General features: G+C 35.2%; 1 non-coding gene across 1 annotated transcript; it reads left to right on the top strand.

Annotated features, from left to right (window-relative positions):
* Nucleotides 1-14160: 14160 nt before the first annotated feature.
* Nucleotides 14161-14267, top strand: LOC131169609 (small nucleolar RNA R71). Its single transcript, XR_009140505.1, has one exon. It is a non-coding gene; the product is annotated as a small nucleolar RNA R71 (small nucleolar RNA).
* The last annotated feature ends 2699 nt before the right edge of the window (nucleotides 14268-16966 follow it).

Here is a 16966-nt window from a genome sequence, read left to right as displayed (position 1 = left end):
AAAAAACTCCAAATGGAGTGATTCAAAAAGGAGAATAAGTTTAAGACAATATGGAACATTTTCTATGAAGAAAGTTTTGCCAAATTCTAAAAGAAAAATGATCAATGAAACAGTGCAACATAAGACACCAAAACTGAAAATTTGCAAATTTGCCTAAAAGACTTAGATTTTGAATAAACAACCAAAACCAATAAATTTAGTAACCAAAATGTGGTATGTGGGTGAAGTTGAAATTTTCATACCTATTAAGCCTTAGAAAGTCAACAAATTGACTTGAATAGTGTAGTGAATAGTAACCCCAAAACACAAATTTTAAAGAACATCAAATTTAGCATATTAGAGCTAGGTAAAAGTGAAATTAAATTTATTTTTGGATTTATGCTAAGTTATGTTACTAAAACACTGTGAAACTGTGTGTTTCAGTGGAAAAAAATACCAGAAAGGAGCCCGAGGTGTCGAGTCAAGGCGAAAAGGCGACTCATATAAGGTTTGTGCACAACGTATAATTTCTGTAAATTATCTTCTGCATATTGTTTAGAATTATTTGAAATATTGAATTGTGACATCATTGTGATGAAATGTTTATTATGCTTTTGATTTAAATTATTGAAAGTTATTTGTGTATATTTGAGATGGCATAAATGTTTAGTAAATTATTAAGATAAGTTTTGAAACTACAGTGTCATGACCATATATTTGAACACCTCACTAGCATGACTAGTGGGGGTAATCAGTTTCGAATTTTGATTCCTTCTCTAGCTGAAGTGTTGAGATGTGCACCAGTAGAAGCAGAAATTGAATGATATGCATATATTTGAGCTAGCTAGCCTTGTGATGTGACTTCTCCTTAACCTCTAGCTATTGAGATTATATTTGTTTTCAATGGCATGATATAACTGTGGGTTTTATGAAATTGGTTTTGATACTTCGAAATGAAATTGTTTGGATTAAAATCTCATAAGTCATGTTTTGTATTTAATTCTCATGTTCAGTCTAATTTTTGAATAAATATGATTTACATTCTGCATAAAGATTATTTTAGTATGTTGTGCACCACTGAGTCCTAGTACTCAGCGATGGCTGTTATTACTGTTGCAGATTTAGAGACTAGAAGAGCAGCAGACTGAGCTGCTGAGGATTGAGGAGCTCCCTGCTTTACGCTATCGGGTATAATTTATACCCTGACTGTAAAAATTTATTTTGATGTATGTAATGTATGTAAATGTATGGACATGTAAAACTAGTCTTGAGCAGTTTGTATAAAGTTTGTAATAAATTTTAGTTTGAATTTCTCTTAATGTAAATTTTTGTAATAATGTATATAAATTGTTTTTTCTTTAATGAAATATGAGTGGAAGTATTTTGTTTTAAATTGAGTGAAATTCATTAATGATATTTTGATGATTATTGAATATTGGAAATTGTGGATTTGAATTTTTGGAGATTGATAAATGATGTTGAATATTCAGATGATTATGAATTTGAAGAAGTGGTTGAGATAAATAATTGGAAGTGCTTTTTACAAGTACTTGCAGAACTGTTTTCTCAAAATATAGACGACACTCTGTCAAGATTTTTATAAAATTTGTGAAAAAATAAAATGGACCAAAAATTTTAACTAGTTTTCAACTTTAATTAAATGTTTTAATACCTATTAGAAAATGCTCACCACTTAGAAAATCCCTTGTAGGTGTAACACCCCTAAGTTCGGTAATGCGTTATGCTGTTCCAGTGACCAGTGCTATCCGGACAGCTAGGATGCCTAGAACCACACCTTGATATGAGAGAGGAGACATAAATAATGAAATACAAGAAAAGAAAATGCAAGAAAAACAAAGGAAAAATTATAGCAAAGAAATGTAACTGAATAAGTGAGCCGGGAAACCTAGCGTTGGGTGACCGCACCGGGAAGTCACGGCGTGGACCGTTGACTGGCCCTGGACTGCGGGGAACCCTGGAAAAACATTTTAGGACATAAATAGAACCTTATGGAAGAATTAATCTCATTAGAAAGATTAAAGAAAAATTAAATAATTAGTACAAAGAAAGTGAGAAATCGAAAAACGGACAAAAATCGGTGTTACCGAAAAATCAGGAGTACAATCCAAATAGGGGCATTTTGGTCAATTCACACTCCGAGTTAACTTTTGACCTAAATGTCCTTTAAAAATAAATAGTATTAAATTTTGAAAATGCCATAAAAAAAATGAAATTTCATGGGTAGTATAATTAAAAACATAAAGGGATATAAAATGGGATAATGGAAAGTTTAATTATAATAATTAAAAAACCTAAGTTAGTGGAGCACTAGGGAGGGGTATATAAATTCCTTAAGTGGACAAGTGCACGTCCATTTCATCTTCTTCTTCATTGATTTTCTTCTTGGCCGAATGAAACCACCTCCCAAATTCCACCATTGACGTCCCATGTTCAAGCTCCACCCATCCACTTCCAAGCCAATTTCTTCCTAAGTTCCTTCATCAAAGTTAGTCTACACATCACAAGGAAGATATTGATACCAAATTTGAGAAGTTTGGTGAAGGTTTAGCAAGTTACAATTAAAGGTAAGTTTGCATTTTTGAGAATTCCTTTGTTAAATTTTGTGTGCATGTTATGGGTGTTAGTTTTGTGAAGGAAATTTTAGAGTTTAACTAGTTATTGAAATAGCCATTTTGGACAGCCATGGGGTCATGCATTTGATGAATTATTATGCATATAATTCATGAGGAATAATGTTGATCATGGTGGTTTAATATCCTAATGAATTATTTCAAATATATATGGTGATTTATGCACTTGGATGGGAATTGGTAAATTGTAGGGCACTTTGATGTTGAAGGACAAATTTCGGCAGCCTTGGGGACACTTGAATAAATGTGTATATTCATGGGAGTGTTGGCAGAATTGTGGCATTAAGGAATGAAGGATATGTGTATGAAATTATTGTGTAAAGTGTATGTGAGAATTAGTGGTGTTTAGGTGTGTATGTAATGGTATTGAGATATTGTAAATGTGAATTATATTTGGTGTGTTGAGGGTAATGGTAATCTGCCCAAAATAATATTAATGTAAAGTAGATTATACTGTGGTTAATGTACCAAAACAGATTGGTAGGAAGTGAACCAAATTGCAAGGTATATGTGTGTTTGAAGTGGGGTGAAATTCATATTGAGGGCAGTGTACATTTTAGCCCATAACCTGAAATGTGTAACCTCAATTGGTATGAGACCAATTTGAGGTGAAACTAGGCACAAAATGTGCCAACTTTCATTGAGAAACCATACCAAAATTCTGCTTGCAAGGTGACCTAAGAAAATGACCAATTCGGATTAGGTGCAATTAGGACCTGAAAAATGACCAATTGGGCAGCAGTGAGTAATTAAGCCATAACTCACTCAAACCAGGTCCAATTGACCTGAAATTTTAACCATGAATAGTTAAGACCCATACCTACAAGTCTTATGAAGACACCAAAGCCCAGAAATGACCATAAGCAAGTCAAACAACTTGCACAAGTTCGGGTCCAAAAACTGGCCGAACCAGAATTGACCAATTTGACCTAAAATTGACCTAAAATGGTACCATTTGACCAGCAATAGTATAATGACCATAACTCTGTCTACTTAACTCGGATTGACCTGAAATTTTGCCCCGCGTGCAATAAGACCTAGATCTACAAGTTTGTAGTTTCGACCAAGACCCGAAAACCGAGGGAACTAGGTCGTCCGGTTAGGTCAAACCAGTGTCCCGGAATCCAGCAATTTGCATTAAAATGCACTAAGCAAGGAAATGACTTTGGTAAAACATACCAAACCTAAAACCCTATCGAATGTGACATATTAACGACACTAAAACCTAATTTACCTAAAACGCAACGAGGGTCGGTATATTAGGTGATTAAGTGAATAATTGAGTTCAGTGCATTATTTACCAAACACCATCGATAGAGACAGTTTAATTTGGTGCTGAAACACTTCAAATTGTGTTTCTCAGTTAACAAGGACTCAGCAAAAGGGAAAAAAATACTGAGTCAAGACCAGGAGACAAATATCAGAGGTTTGTGCACAACGGCTATTGCTTTTGAATTTTTCAATTGAAATAAATATTGAATATTTGTATATTATTGTTTTAAATTGTGTTTGTGCACAACAACTGTTTCTTTTGAATTATTTTCAATTGAAATAAATATTGACTATTTGTATATTATTGTTTTAAATTGTGTAAATGTGTTTGATGGACACTTATTGATTTAGAAATATTGTGAATGATTTGAAACTGTGAAAAATTGTTTGAATGACATTGATGGATACTTATTGATTAAAAAGCATTGTAAATGGTTTGAAATTGTGGGAAAGTTAGTTTAGTGTGATTTGTGAAAATCGAAGTTAATTATGAATTGTGTTGCCATTTTGTGAATGAAATTATGACTTTGGAAATTTATTGGATTCTCACGAATCATTTGAATAAAATGTTTGGAATTGATTTTGTGTTCACACTTAGCATGACAGTATCGTATCATTCCTTCTCCATTTATGGAGTCGTGATCGTTTATTTTTCCCTCTCTGGTTTACCAGTTGAGGTGATCGGATGAGTACTCATTATATAGCTAGCTCCCCTTCCTCATTGATTTCGATTAGTGAGGTTGTGATTGCTTTGTCGTGGTGTACAACACGGCATTGATCGGAAATTTGTGTCATGACTTAAGTTGTGAATGAATTGGCAACACTGTATTCTTAAATTATTCGACTAAATTGCATTATTATGTATTGTGAGATTGTGAAATTGATTCAAACTCTCATTGACATATACTGTCTTTTGAATTCAAACATGATCTGACTTATGGAAAATTATTGTGATATTGACAAATGGAGTTTAAATTCTTGTTGACATTTATTGTCTTGAATTTAACTATGATTTTAAGTATCCACTATTTACATGACTTATGAATTGTGATTTGAAATTGTATTTGGTTAATGTTGTGCACCATCGAGACATTGTCTCGTGATAGCTTTTATTGTCGCGCAGTAGAGAGACAGACAGTGGCAGACTAGGCCGCTAGTACATCCAATGAGGATTTCCTGGTATAATGAGTATACCAATATTTTGCATTTTGTACTGTTATGTATGACACTGTATGTACATATTGTTTTTGGTTTTGAGCAGTTGTAAATTCAAATTGTACCTTGAAGTTGTAAAATAATTATGAGCTGTTTTGACTTGTAAAAGCTGTATTATATTTCCTTATCTCAGACTTTGAAAAATTTCTATGAAATTGAGTTGATAAATTGTTGTGTTGAGAAATATATTGTGTTGAGAAAAATGTGGAGTTGAGATTTGGAAAATTATTGAAGTGCTTTTTTTTTACAGGTTTTCTGAAGAACTGTTTTATCCAAAATACAGATGGCACTCTGCCAAAATTTTTACAGAAATTCCAAATAAACCAAATGAGTAGTTATTTCACTTCAGTTCACCAAAGTCTTTCACACCTGTAAATAGTGCTCACCACTGTAAAAGAAGTAAGAAAAGTTTTTAAAATCCCTTGTAATGTATTTAATGGATTATCAGTAGACGGAGTTGGTAATTCATTAGGTATACTATGGGATCATGTTATGCCTTACAGAGGGGTAGGGTGTGACATGTTTTAGTGGTATCAGAGCATAGTTTTTAAATTCTGTTTTCACCTGTTATTTGAATGTTCTTTCTTCATAGTACAACTGCTCAATATCATTGTTGATACATACAGTACATTACAGTATAAATATGCACTAACGAGAGTAAATATTCTTGTGTTATTTGTTCGGGAAAGCTAAAATCCTCGCATTGAATATGGAAGAGGGTGATCGTTCAGTCGATCAGTCTATAGAGGCTGAGGTGCAAGGGATGCCCTGTGCCTACAAAATGTTAGTGGTTCAAAGACACGGTCCTGCGATCATGATTTCTGCTCGATTCGCTCAATGAGATGGCTGCAATATTCCAACAAATGGTGTAATGCGCCTACTCAAGTCCCAATACAGACACGGTGGTACAACCACGGTCTCCTACGAGGCAATATGATAAATTGATGAAATATGGGGCTCTGAGTTTAAGGGATAGATCCTCTAGAAGTGAACAATGGTTAGAGAGGATGGATAGGGTATTCAAGAACGCATTGCACAGAGGAGCTCGATTCGAATACTCGGATCTCTATTCTGGGGATGCTTATGGTGGTGGAAAACCATTCCCCACGATGCAGTAGAACTGCGGTGCTAACTGGAGTGACTTTCTCGGGAATTCAGTAAATATGTCCACGATGCTTATGTAGACCGGAAGCTACAAGAATTCCTAAGTTTGAAAGCAGTGGCGGATCGGTGGTGAGTATGAAAGAGAATTTTCTCGCCTTAGCCATTATGCGGTGAGTCTACTCTCTACCAAAGAGGAAAGATGCAAGAGGTTTGAAAGCGGCTTGAAGCCCAGATGTCAGTACAAGTGCTCGGCTTCAAACACACTAACTTCTCTGAACTTGTTTCTCAAGCCCTAGAGTTGGAAAGAGTTGAGTTTGAGACTGCTCCTGAGAAAAAGAGATCAGAGAAGACAGATGAAGAGGGAAAGTCAGTAGAACAGAGTTCCAGTGGTCCTACTGGAAAGAGGAAGAACTATGAGGGACACAACAGAGGTGGCAAGAAGTCTGGTAGGGGAGGACATTCAGATGTAAACCTCCTTTATCCGGTCAAAGATAGTACCGGAGGTTCCTACCATTCCCGCCAATGTGAAAATTGTGGAAGATATCATGGTGGGATATGCTATAAGGCTATTGGAGCCTGTTATAACTGTGGAGGCATAGGACACTTTGCCAAGGACTACACCAGTAGTCGCAGAGTTGGACCACCTCCTACTACTGCAGAAGGGTCAGTTCAAAGCCCTGTCACCAGAGGTTCGCAACCACCCAGCAGAGGTAGAGGCAGGGGTAGAGGTAGCCCAGCAGGCAGCCAAGGCACAGTAAAACATTCAGAGCAAGATAGTGCTCCAGTCAGAGTTTATGCCATGAGACAGAGGGAAGAGGCCGAGACATCTGATGTTGTGGCTGGTACCTTCTCAACTTTTAACCAAGATGTGTTTGTGTTGTTTGATCCGGGTTCTACCCATTCTTATGTGTGTGCTAGCATCATTGATTGCATTGCGGTTCCATGTACAAAAATGGACCTTGAGGTGCTAGTAACAAGTCCGCTAGGACAGGAGGTCAGGGAAATAAATTTTGATGCATTAGTGATTAGTCCTTTAGGATAAGGATTGTGATAACAAGTGAAATTAGTTTTGGAAGAGTTTATCGGCGAAAAGTATTTGCTGACACACCATAAAATTATAAGCTAATTGGCGAGCCTACTTAATGTAAGGCAAGAGAACGTAAAAGTAAGTTACAGAAATAGAATTGCTCTAGATGAAGGCAGAGATGTTACTGTAGTAATTGTTAATAGATATTGTAATCAGAAGAAGTTCGGATACCAGTGAATTTGAAAAGGATAAAAGATAGGAAAGATTGATCTATTGAATAAGCTGTAGATTACAGTACTAACTTGAGATTATTGTGTAGAGCTACGTGCTACCCGATAGTACATCTAGATGAGAATAGTTGCCAACGGCATCTGTTTTGGTATAGTTATGCCAGGACAGAATCTAATTGTTAGAATTAAGTTTGAAAATCCTACTTAGGGATCTAAAACTCAAAAGTTAGAATATCGAAAGGTTCTGATTCGATTACAAAAGGAAGTAAGTTATAGAATATTGACAGATAAAAAGAGTTATGGAAGTAGAGATTTGAACAGTTGATTCATATATAACAAAGAAATATTCCGAATGTGAGGAAGACTGTGGACTAGAATGGTCAGAGGACCAATGCCTGATGAATGATTCTAACATGACCTCAAGGGTCATTCAAGAAGGAACATGAGCTGAAATATTAAACAACATAATAGTAAGAGGAGATTGGGGTTATCCAAGCAAATTAAACATTGTATTAGATTGTTAAAAGTCTTACGATCATATAGAAAGGAGAAAATAAACGTATGACTATTGTAAGATGGCTACTGGGTAAAAATTTCGTGGACGAAATTTATTTAAGGGGGGGAGAATTGTAACACCCCTAAGTTCGGTAATGCGTTATGCTGTTCCGGTGACCAGTGCTATCCGGACAGCTAGGATGCCTAGAACCACACCTTGATATGAGAGAGGAGACATAAATAATGAAATACAAGAAAAGAAAATGCAAGAAAAACAAAGGAAAAATTATAGCAAAGAAATGTAACTGAATAAGTGAGCCGGGAAACCTAGCGTTGGGTGACCGCACCGGGAAGTCACGGCGTGGACCGTTGACTGCCCTGATCATGGGAACCCTGGATAATCATTTTAGGACATAAATAGAACCTTATGGAAGAATTAATCTCGTTAGAAAGATTAAAGAAAAATTAAATAATTAGTACAAAGAAAGTGAGAAATCGAAAAACGGACAAAAATCGGTGTTACCGAAAAATCAGGAGTACAATCCAAATAGGGGCATTTTGGTCAATTCACAGTCCGAGTTAACTTTTGACCTAAATGTCCTTTAAAAATAAATAGTATTAAATTTTGAAAATGCCATAAAAAAAATGAAATTTCATGGGTAGTATAATTAAAAACATAAAGGGATATAAAATGGGATAATGGAAAGTTTAATTATAATAATTAAAAAACCAAAGTTAGTGGAGCACTAGCTAGGGTTATATAAATTCCTAAAGTGGACAAGTGCACGTCCATTTCATCTTCTTCTTCATTGATTTTCTTCTTGGCCGAATGAAACCACCTCCCAAATTCCACCATTGACGTCCCATGTTCAAGCTCCACCCATCCACTTCCAAGCCAATTTCTTCCTAAGTTCCTTCATCAAAGTTAGTCTACACATCACAAGGAAGATATTGATACCAAATTTGAGAAGTTTGGTGAAGGTTTAGCAAGTTACAATTAAAGGTAAGTTTGCATTTTTGAGAATTCCTTTGTTAAATTTTGTGTGCATGTTATGGGTGTTAGTTTTGTGAAGGAAATTTTAGAGTTTAACTAGTTATTGAAATAGCCATTTTGGACAGCCATGGGGTCATGCATTTGATGAATTATTATGCATATAATTCATGAGGAATAATGTTGATCATGGTGGTTTAATATCCTAATGAATTATTTCAAATATATATGGTGATTTATGCACTTGGATGGGAATTGGTAAATTGTAGGGCACTTTGATGTTGAAGGACAAATTTCGGCAGCCTTGGGGACACTTGAATAAATGTGTATATTCATGGGAGTGTTGGCAGAATTGTGGCATTAAGGAATGAAGGATATGTGTATGAAATTATTGTGTAAAGTGTATGTGAGAATTAGTGGTGTTTAGGTGTGTATGTAATGGTATTGAGATATTGTAAATGTGAATTATATTTGGTGTGTTGAGGGTAATGGTAATCTGCCCAAAATAATATTAATGTAAAGTAGATTATACTGTGGTTAATGTACCAAAACAGATTGGTAGGGAAGTGAACCAAATTGCAAGGTATATGTGTGTTTGAAGTGGGGTGTGAAATGCATATTGAGGGCAGTGTACATTTTAGCCCATAACCTGAAATGTGTAACCTCAATTGGTATGAGACCAATTTGAGGTGAAACTAGGCACAAAATGTGCCAACTTTCATTGAGAAACCATACCAAAATTCTGCTTGCAAGGTGACCTAAGAAAATGACCAATTCGGATTAGGTGCAATTAGGACCTGAAAAATGACCAATTGGGCAGCAGTGAGTAATTAAGCCATAACTCACTCAAACCAGGTCCAATTGACCTGAAATTTTAACCATGAATAGTTAAGACCCATACCTACAAGTCTTATGAAGACACCAAAGCCCAGAAATGACCATAAGCAAGTCAAACAACTTGCACAAGTTCGGGTCCAAAAACTGGCCGAACCAGAATTGACCAATTTGACCTAAAATTGACCTAAAATGGTACCATTTGACCAGCAATAGTATAATGACCATAACTCTGTCTACTTAACTCGGATTGACCTGAAATTTTGCCCCGCGTGCAATAAGACCTAGATCTACAAGTTTGTAGTTTCGACCAAGACCCGAAAACCGAGGGAACTAGGTCGTCCGGTTAGGTCAAACCAGTGTCCCGGAATCCAGCAATTTGCATTAAAATGCACTAAGCAAGGAAATGACTTTGGTAAAACATACCAAACCTAAAACCCTATCGAATGTGACATATTAACGACACTAAAACCTAATTTACCTAAAACGCAATGAGGGTCGGTATATTAGGTGATTAAGTGAATAATTGAGTTCAGTGCATTATTTACCAAACACCATCGATAGAGACAGTTTAATTTGGTGCTGAAACACTTCAAATTGTGTTTCTCAGTTAACAAGGACTCAAAGAAAAGGGAAAAAATACTGAGTCAAGACCAGGAGACAAATATCAGAGGTTTGTGCACAACGGCTATTGCTTTTGAATTTTTCAATTGAAATAAATATTGAATATTTGTATATTATTGTTTTAAATTGTGTTTGTGCACAACAACTGTTTCTTTTGAATTATTTTCAATTGAAATAAATATTGACTATTTGTATATTATTGTTTTAAATTGTGTAAATGTGTTTGATGGACACTTATTGATTTAGAAATATTGTGAATGATTTGAAACTGTGAAAAATTGTTTGAATGATATTGATGGATACTTATTGCTTAAAAGCATTGTAAATGGTTTGAAATTGTGGGAAAGTTAGTTTAGTGTGATTTGTGAAAATCGAAGTTAATTATGAATTGTGTTGCCATTTTGTGAATGAAATTATGACTTTGGAAATTTATTGGATTCTCACGAATCATTTGAATAAAATGTTTGGAATTGATTTTGTGTTCACACTTAGCATGACAGTATCGTATCATTCCTTCTCCATTTATGGAGTCGTGATCGTTTATTTTTCCCTCTCTGGTTTACCAGTTGAGGTGATCGGATGAGTACTCATTATATAGCTAGCTCCCCTTCCTCATTGATTTCGATTAGTGAGGTTGTGATTGCTTTGTCGTGGTGTACAACACGGCATTGATCGGAAATTTGTGTCATGACTTAAGTTGTGAATGAATTGGCAACACTGTATTCTTAAATTATTCGACTAAATTGCATTATTATGTATTGTGAGATTGTGAAATTGATTCAAACTCTCATTGACATATACTGTCTTTTGAATTCAAACATGATCTGACTTATGGAAAATTATTGTGATATTGACAAATGGAGTTTAAATTCTTGTTGACATTTATTGTCTTGAATTTAACTATGATTTTAAGTATCCACTATTTACATGACTTATGAATTGTGATTTGAAATTGTATTTGGTTAATGTTGTGCACCACTGAGACATTGTCTCAGCGATAGCTTTTTATTGCTGTCGCAGGTAGAGAGACGGACAGGGCAGCAGACTAGGCTGCTAGTACATCCAGCGAGGGATTTCCTGGTATAATGAGTATACCAATATTTTGCATTTTGTACTGTTATGTATGACACTGTATGTACATATTGTTTTTGGTTTTGAGCAGTTGTAAATTCAAATTGTACCTTGAAGTTGTAAAATAATTATGAGCTGTTTTGACTTGTAAAAGCTGTATTATATTTCCTTATCTCAGACTTTGAAAAATTTCTATGAAATTGAGTTGATAAATTGTTGTGTTGAGAAATATATTGTGTTGAGAAAAATGTGGAGTTGAGATTTGGAAAATTATTGAAGTGCTTTTTTTCTGAGTTTTACAAGAACTGTTTTATCCAAAATACAGATGGCACTCTGCCAAAATTTTTACAGAAATTCCAAATAAACCAAATGAGTAGTTATTTCACTTCAGTTCACCAAAGTCTTTCACACCTGTAAATAGTGCTCACCACTGTAAAAGAAGTAAGAAAAGTTTTTAAAATCCCTTGTAATGTATTTAATGGATTATCAGTAGACGGAGTTGGTAATTCATTAGGTGTACTACGGGATCATGTTATGCCTTACAGAGGGGTAGGGTGTGACAGTAGGGTACTTAATGAGTTATCGGTAGGTGAAGTTCGATAGTTCATTAGGTATTCTATGGGATCATGTTATGTTTTACAGAGGGGTAAGGTGTGACAAACAAGCCACCCATGGGTTGCCTTCCAAGAAGCGCCTTTGTTTAACGTCGTTAGCTCGACATGACAAAGCTCCTTAATCCACTGAATTCTCCTGAAACCCCTCATAAAATGGCTTGAGTTCATGACCATTGACCTTGAACACTTTGTTAGTTCCTAAACTTTGAATTTCAACTGCACCATAAAGAAACACATTAGTAACAACAAATGGTGCAATCCAACGAGAATGCAACTTACTAGGCATCAGCTTCAATCTGGAATTATACAATAAATCTTTTTGCCCAATCATAAACTGCTTCCTTAGTTTGTCATGGAATGCCTTTGTCTTTTGTTTATAGATCCTAGAATTCTCATAAGCCTTAAGGCGAATTTTCTCTAATTCATGCAAATGTGATTTTCTTTCTAACTCATCCTCAAAAACATCCTGCACAAATGTATCAACAACATTAATAGAAAAGACAGAATGATCATTAGCAGGATACTTCATGACATCAAAGATATTAAATTTGACAGTCTCTCCATCAAACTCCATAGTTAAGGTACCCTCATCCACATCAATTTTTGTCTGGGCAGTTTTTAAGAAAGGTCTTCCAAACAAAATCAAATCTGAATTTGATGAGAGAGCAATATCATCCTCCATATCCAGAATGTAAAAATCAACTGGAAAAATCAATCCTCCAACCTGCACCAACACATCCTCAACTGCTCCCAATGGGTAAGCATTAGAACGATCAGCTAACTGAATAATGAAACTGGTTTCTTTCAAAGGACCCAAATTTAAAGTTTGAAAAACTGATTTTGACATAATATTAATAGATGCTCCTAAATCTACCATTGCACTTTCAAATTTAGAATCACCTATTCTACAGGGAATAGAAAACGAACCTGGATCCTTAAACTTAGGGGGTAATTTTTACTGAATTAATGCTGACACATTTTGCTCCACACTGATCTTCTCATTATTCCTTAACTTGTGCTTTGTAGTGCATAATTCCTTAAGGAATTTAGCATACTTGGGAACTTGTTTGATCACATCAAGTAAAGGTATATTCACCTCCACCTTTCTGAAAGTCTCCAAAATTTCTTTCTCTTGTTCTTCTTTCTTATTTTTAGCCAATCTGCATGGGAATGGAGGAAGAACAGAATTATTAACCTTATTCAGTCTAGGTTCAGTATTTACCTCAACTTCAGGAAATTCATACTCTTTTTCTCCTTGCTTCTTCTTCTTATTAGCTCATGTGGAGTCTGATTATCAACTTCTTTCCCACTCCGCAATAGTATCGCACTCGCATTTTCTCTGGGGTTCATGACTGTTTGTGATGGAAGCTTTCCAGAACCTTGAGCTTCAAGCTTGCTCACAAATAAAGCTAGCTGACCAATCTGCCTCTTTATGTTTTGAATGCTATTTCCGGTCTCCTGTTGAAACTGTTGTGTATTGTTAGCCAAAGCCTTAACAATTTCATCAAGTGACATACCTTGATTTGAGGGAGGCGGAGGTGGTTGATTCACTTGTGATCTCTGCTGATGGTATCGGTTTTGCACCGATTGATTCCCATAACTCAGATTGGGATGATCTCGCCATCTTGGATTATAAGTATTAGAAAAGGGATCATATCTATGTTGTGGTTATCCATAATTTTCTACTGCATTAACATGTTGCATTGATTCATCCTCTTGTAATGCATGACACATGTCAGGAGCATGACCCGAACCCGAACAAATCCCACATACCTTAATAGTTTGCATTTTCCCTACAGCCAATTGCCTCACCAAAGAAGTTAAATCAGAAATCTATTTCTCAAGGTTAGATGTACTTACCTTATTAACCTTCATAGGTTTGTGATCCATTCTCATTCCAAACTACTGAGAATTTGCTGCCATGTTAGCAATCAACCTCCTTGCTTCATCTGGTGTTTTGTCAACCAAAGCTCCTCCACTGGCAACATCTATCATACTGTGGTCCATTGGTAGAAATCTCTCATAGAAATACTGAATCAACAGCTACTCACTTATTTGATGATGGGGACAGCTTGCACACAGCTTCTTAAATCTCTCCCAATACTCATACAAGCTCTCTCCATTGTACTGTCGGATGCCACAAATTTCTTTTCTTATGTTGGCAGCACGGGAAGCAGGAAAATACTTCTCCAGAAATATCTACTTCATCCAATTCCATGAGTTGACAGATCCAGAAGAAAGGCAATACAACCAATCCTTAGCTGTGCCCTCCAGTGAGAAGGGAAAAGCTCGAAGCTTGATCTGATCCTCTGAAACTCCTTGAGGTTTTATGCTGGAACACACAACATGAAATTCCTTTAGATGCTTTTATGGATCCTCACCTGCAAGACCATGAAACTTAGGCAACAAATGGATTAGTCCAGATTTCAACTCAAAAGCAACATTTAAAGCATGGTATTGGATACACAAAGGCTGTTGGTTTAGATTAGGAGCAGCCAACTCTTTTAAGGTTCTAGCAGCCATGGTTTCATTTTTGAAATTTAACTCTGAATCTGAATCCAAATCCGAACTTAACTCCTTTGGAGATTGGACTCCTTCAGTTGTACTCGGAATCTGCCTAGCTTACTTAGCCAATTTTCTCAACTGTTTAGCTATTTTTTCTTCTTCTGGATCAAAGATCAACTCACCAGAATGGGAAATTCTTGTCATAAACAAAAAGAAATCAAAGTAAAAACTGAAAAATGCTTCAAAACCCTAGAAAACAATCGAATTTGGCCACAATAGGGTGGGGCCAAGGAATCCTATGGATTGATTGGTCTTGATCAGAGTGTCATTTCCTTCGAAATAGGTACTGGCCACCCTCCAAATTCAACCAAAATCCTTAATGAACAGTAATAATGAACAGTAACACCGTAAATTTTTTTTTTCCAAAAACCTGAAAATAGAAACAACTCACAAACAAAATTAATAACATAATATCCTAACACCAAAAACACGAATTCAAATAAACTTCAGTCCCCGGCAAAGGCACCAAAATTCTTAGTGGGTGTCGAATCCACCAGAAATCAAATTAACTGAAATTACGATGTGAAATATTTTTGCGACAAGTGGTAAACCAGTCGAACCACAGGCGAATTATTAAATTTCGTGCACTTGCATGTAATGGAAAATGTAAGAAACAAAGATTGAGGGGTTTTGTAACACAAAATCAGAAGAAATCAGAAATTCAAGAACTAAATATGAAAATCTCAATTTAAAAAAACTTTAGTCCAAGGTAATTCACATTCTAATGTATTGATTTTATCATAGACAAAAGAAATACAATTATCTCTTATTGAATACTTAACATAGATTTACCAAACAGCGACGTAAACTCCTGACTTCCTTATACTCATCAATTTGAGCCCAGCACTCTTATTGACTCTAATTATTAACTGAGTTGGTATTAAGCAATCCTCATCAAATTAATAACTGCTTTAAGAAAAGGAAGTAGTTAAGCTGAACAACAATTTATGAAGCATAAATCATTTAATCCACCCTATTATTTCCTTAGGTTATTATCGAAAACTTGGATCATAATCAATAAAACCTAATTGCTACTCATGTTTAATCTTACACAACAATTACGAATTATGAAGATGAACTAGCAATTGATCAAATCAAACAATTAACTAATAGGCCTTTTTAGCAAATCATTCAATAGATAAAAAACAATTAAATCAGAAAATAATAGATATTCAAAAAGACATAAATCAAATTAAGAACCTGATCTCAAAAATCACACATAAGAACTTGAATCCCTTGAACTGAATTAAAAACTTAGCCACTCATGTTCATGGCCTACAGAAAATTAAAGAAGAAATCTCGAATGTAAATGGAGAATGAAAGTCTGAATTGAGATGCTCTTAGCTGCTGCCCAAAGACTAATTTATACTAAAAAAACGTAATCCCAAAGATAGGAACCAAACCAAACTAGGAAAGGTTTTGAAATTTAAGATGCAGATTTTTAGCCTGCATTCACGTTTCTGGAATCAAGGCAGATTTTCAGTGACTTTCTTTTTTAATCTGCCTCTACCCTCTTCAGGAAAGTTATTTCTTAGCTTTCCAATGAGTACTCATGGGCCCAAATCCGAGGTGTATAGCCTATCTTAAATGAACATAGGATTTTATTGCTATTTACTTAGAGAAACATATTCCATCTTGAACAATACCTAACTCCATATATAACTAGTAGGAGCCAACACATGCCCATATACCCATACACAGTACAAGTATGAAAGTAGTATCAAACTCAAACCACCTATATACAAGATAACTGTGCTATCTCAAGTCTAAAGATTATATGCACTGATATGATTTATGACAATGCATTGACAAGAGTAAACTCCATGTGCTTATCATAAGTGTCACTGGTTTGGCCTACTTATCATTTATAAGTGCCTATCATGTTTGTCATATTGAGTGAGACTCACCATTCCATCTTATTTATATCTCATATAAATAACTTGGGAACAAACATGAATACAATCTTTCTGGATAAGTCATGTCCTTATTATGAAGTATCCTCGATTGTGAACCTATTTATGATACTTTGTACTAGAAATACTGTCACTCATATTCTTAACAACTTAAGAATAGAATTTCTAACAAAATATCAATGGACCTTTTTTATTACATATAAATATATTATGTAAACAGAAAAGTGGAATTGCCTTTTATTAATAAAAACATGTACAAGATACATACTAAATGATATGCTCTAGGTCATACTACTAACAATCTCCCACTAGCACTAGAGCCATTCATTACAATATCTTAGACCCATCTTCTTAAGATATTGGTCTAGCTGAGTCTGTGAT

Source organism: Hevea brasiliensis, chromosome 1 (assembly GCF_030052815.1).
Source record: "Hevea brasiliensis isolate MT/VB/25A 57/8 chromosome 1, ASM3005281v1, whole genome shotgun sequence".
Classification (NCBI taxonomy): domain Eukaryota; kingdom Viridiplantae; phylum Streptophyta; class Magnoliopsida; order Malpighiales; family Euphorbiaceae; genus Hevea; species Hevea brasiliensis.
The sequence above is the reverse complement of the archived record's forward strand: the minus strand, read 5'-3'. Positions and strand labels throughout refer to the sequence as shown.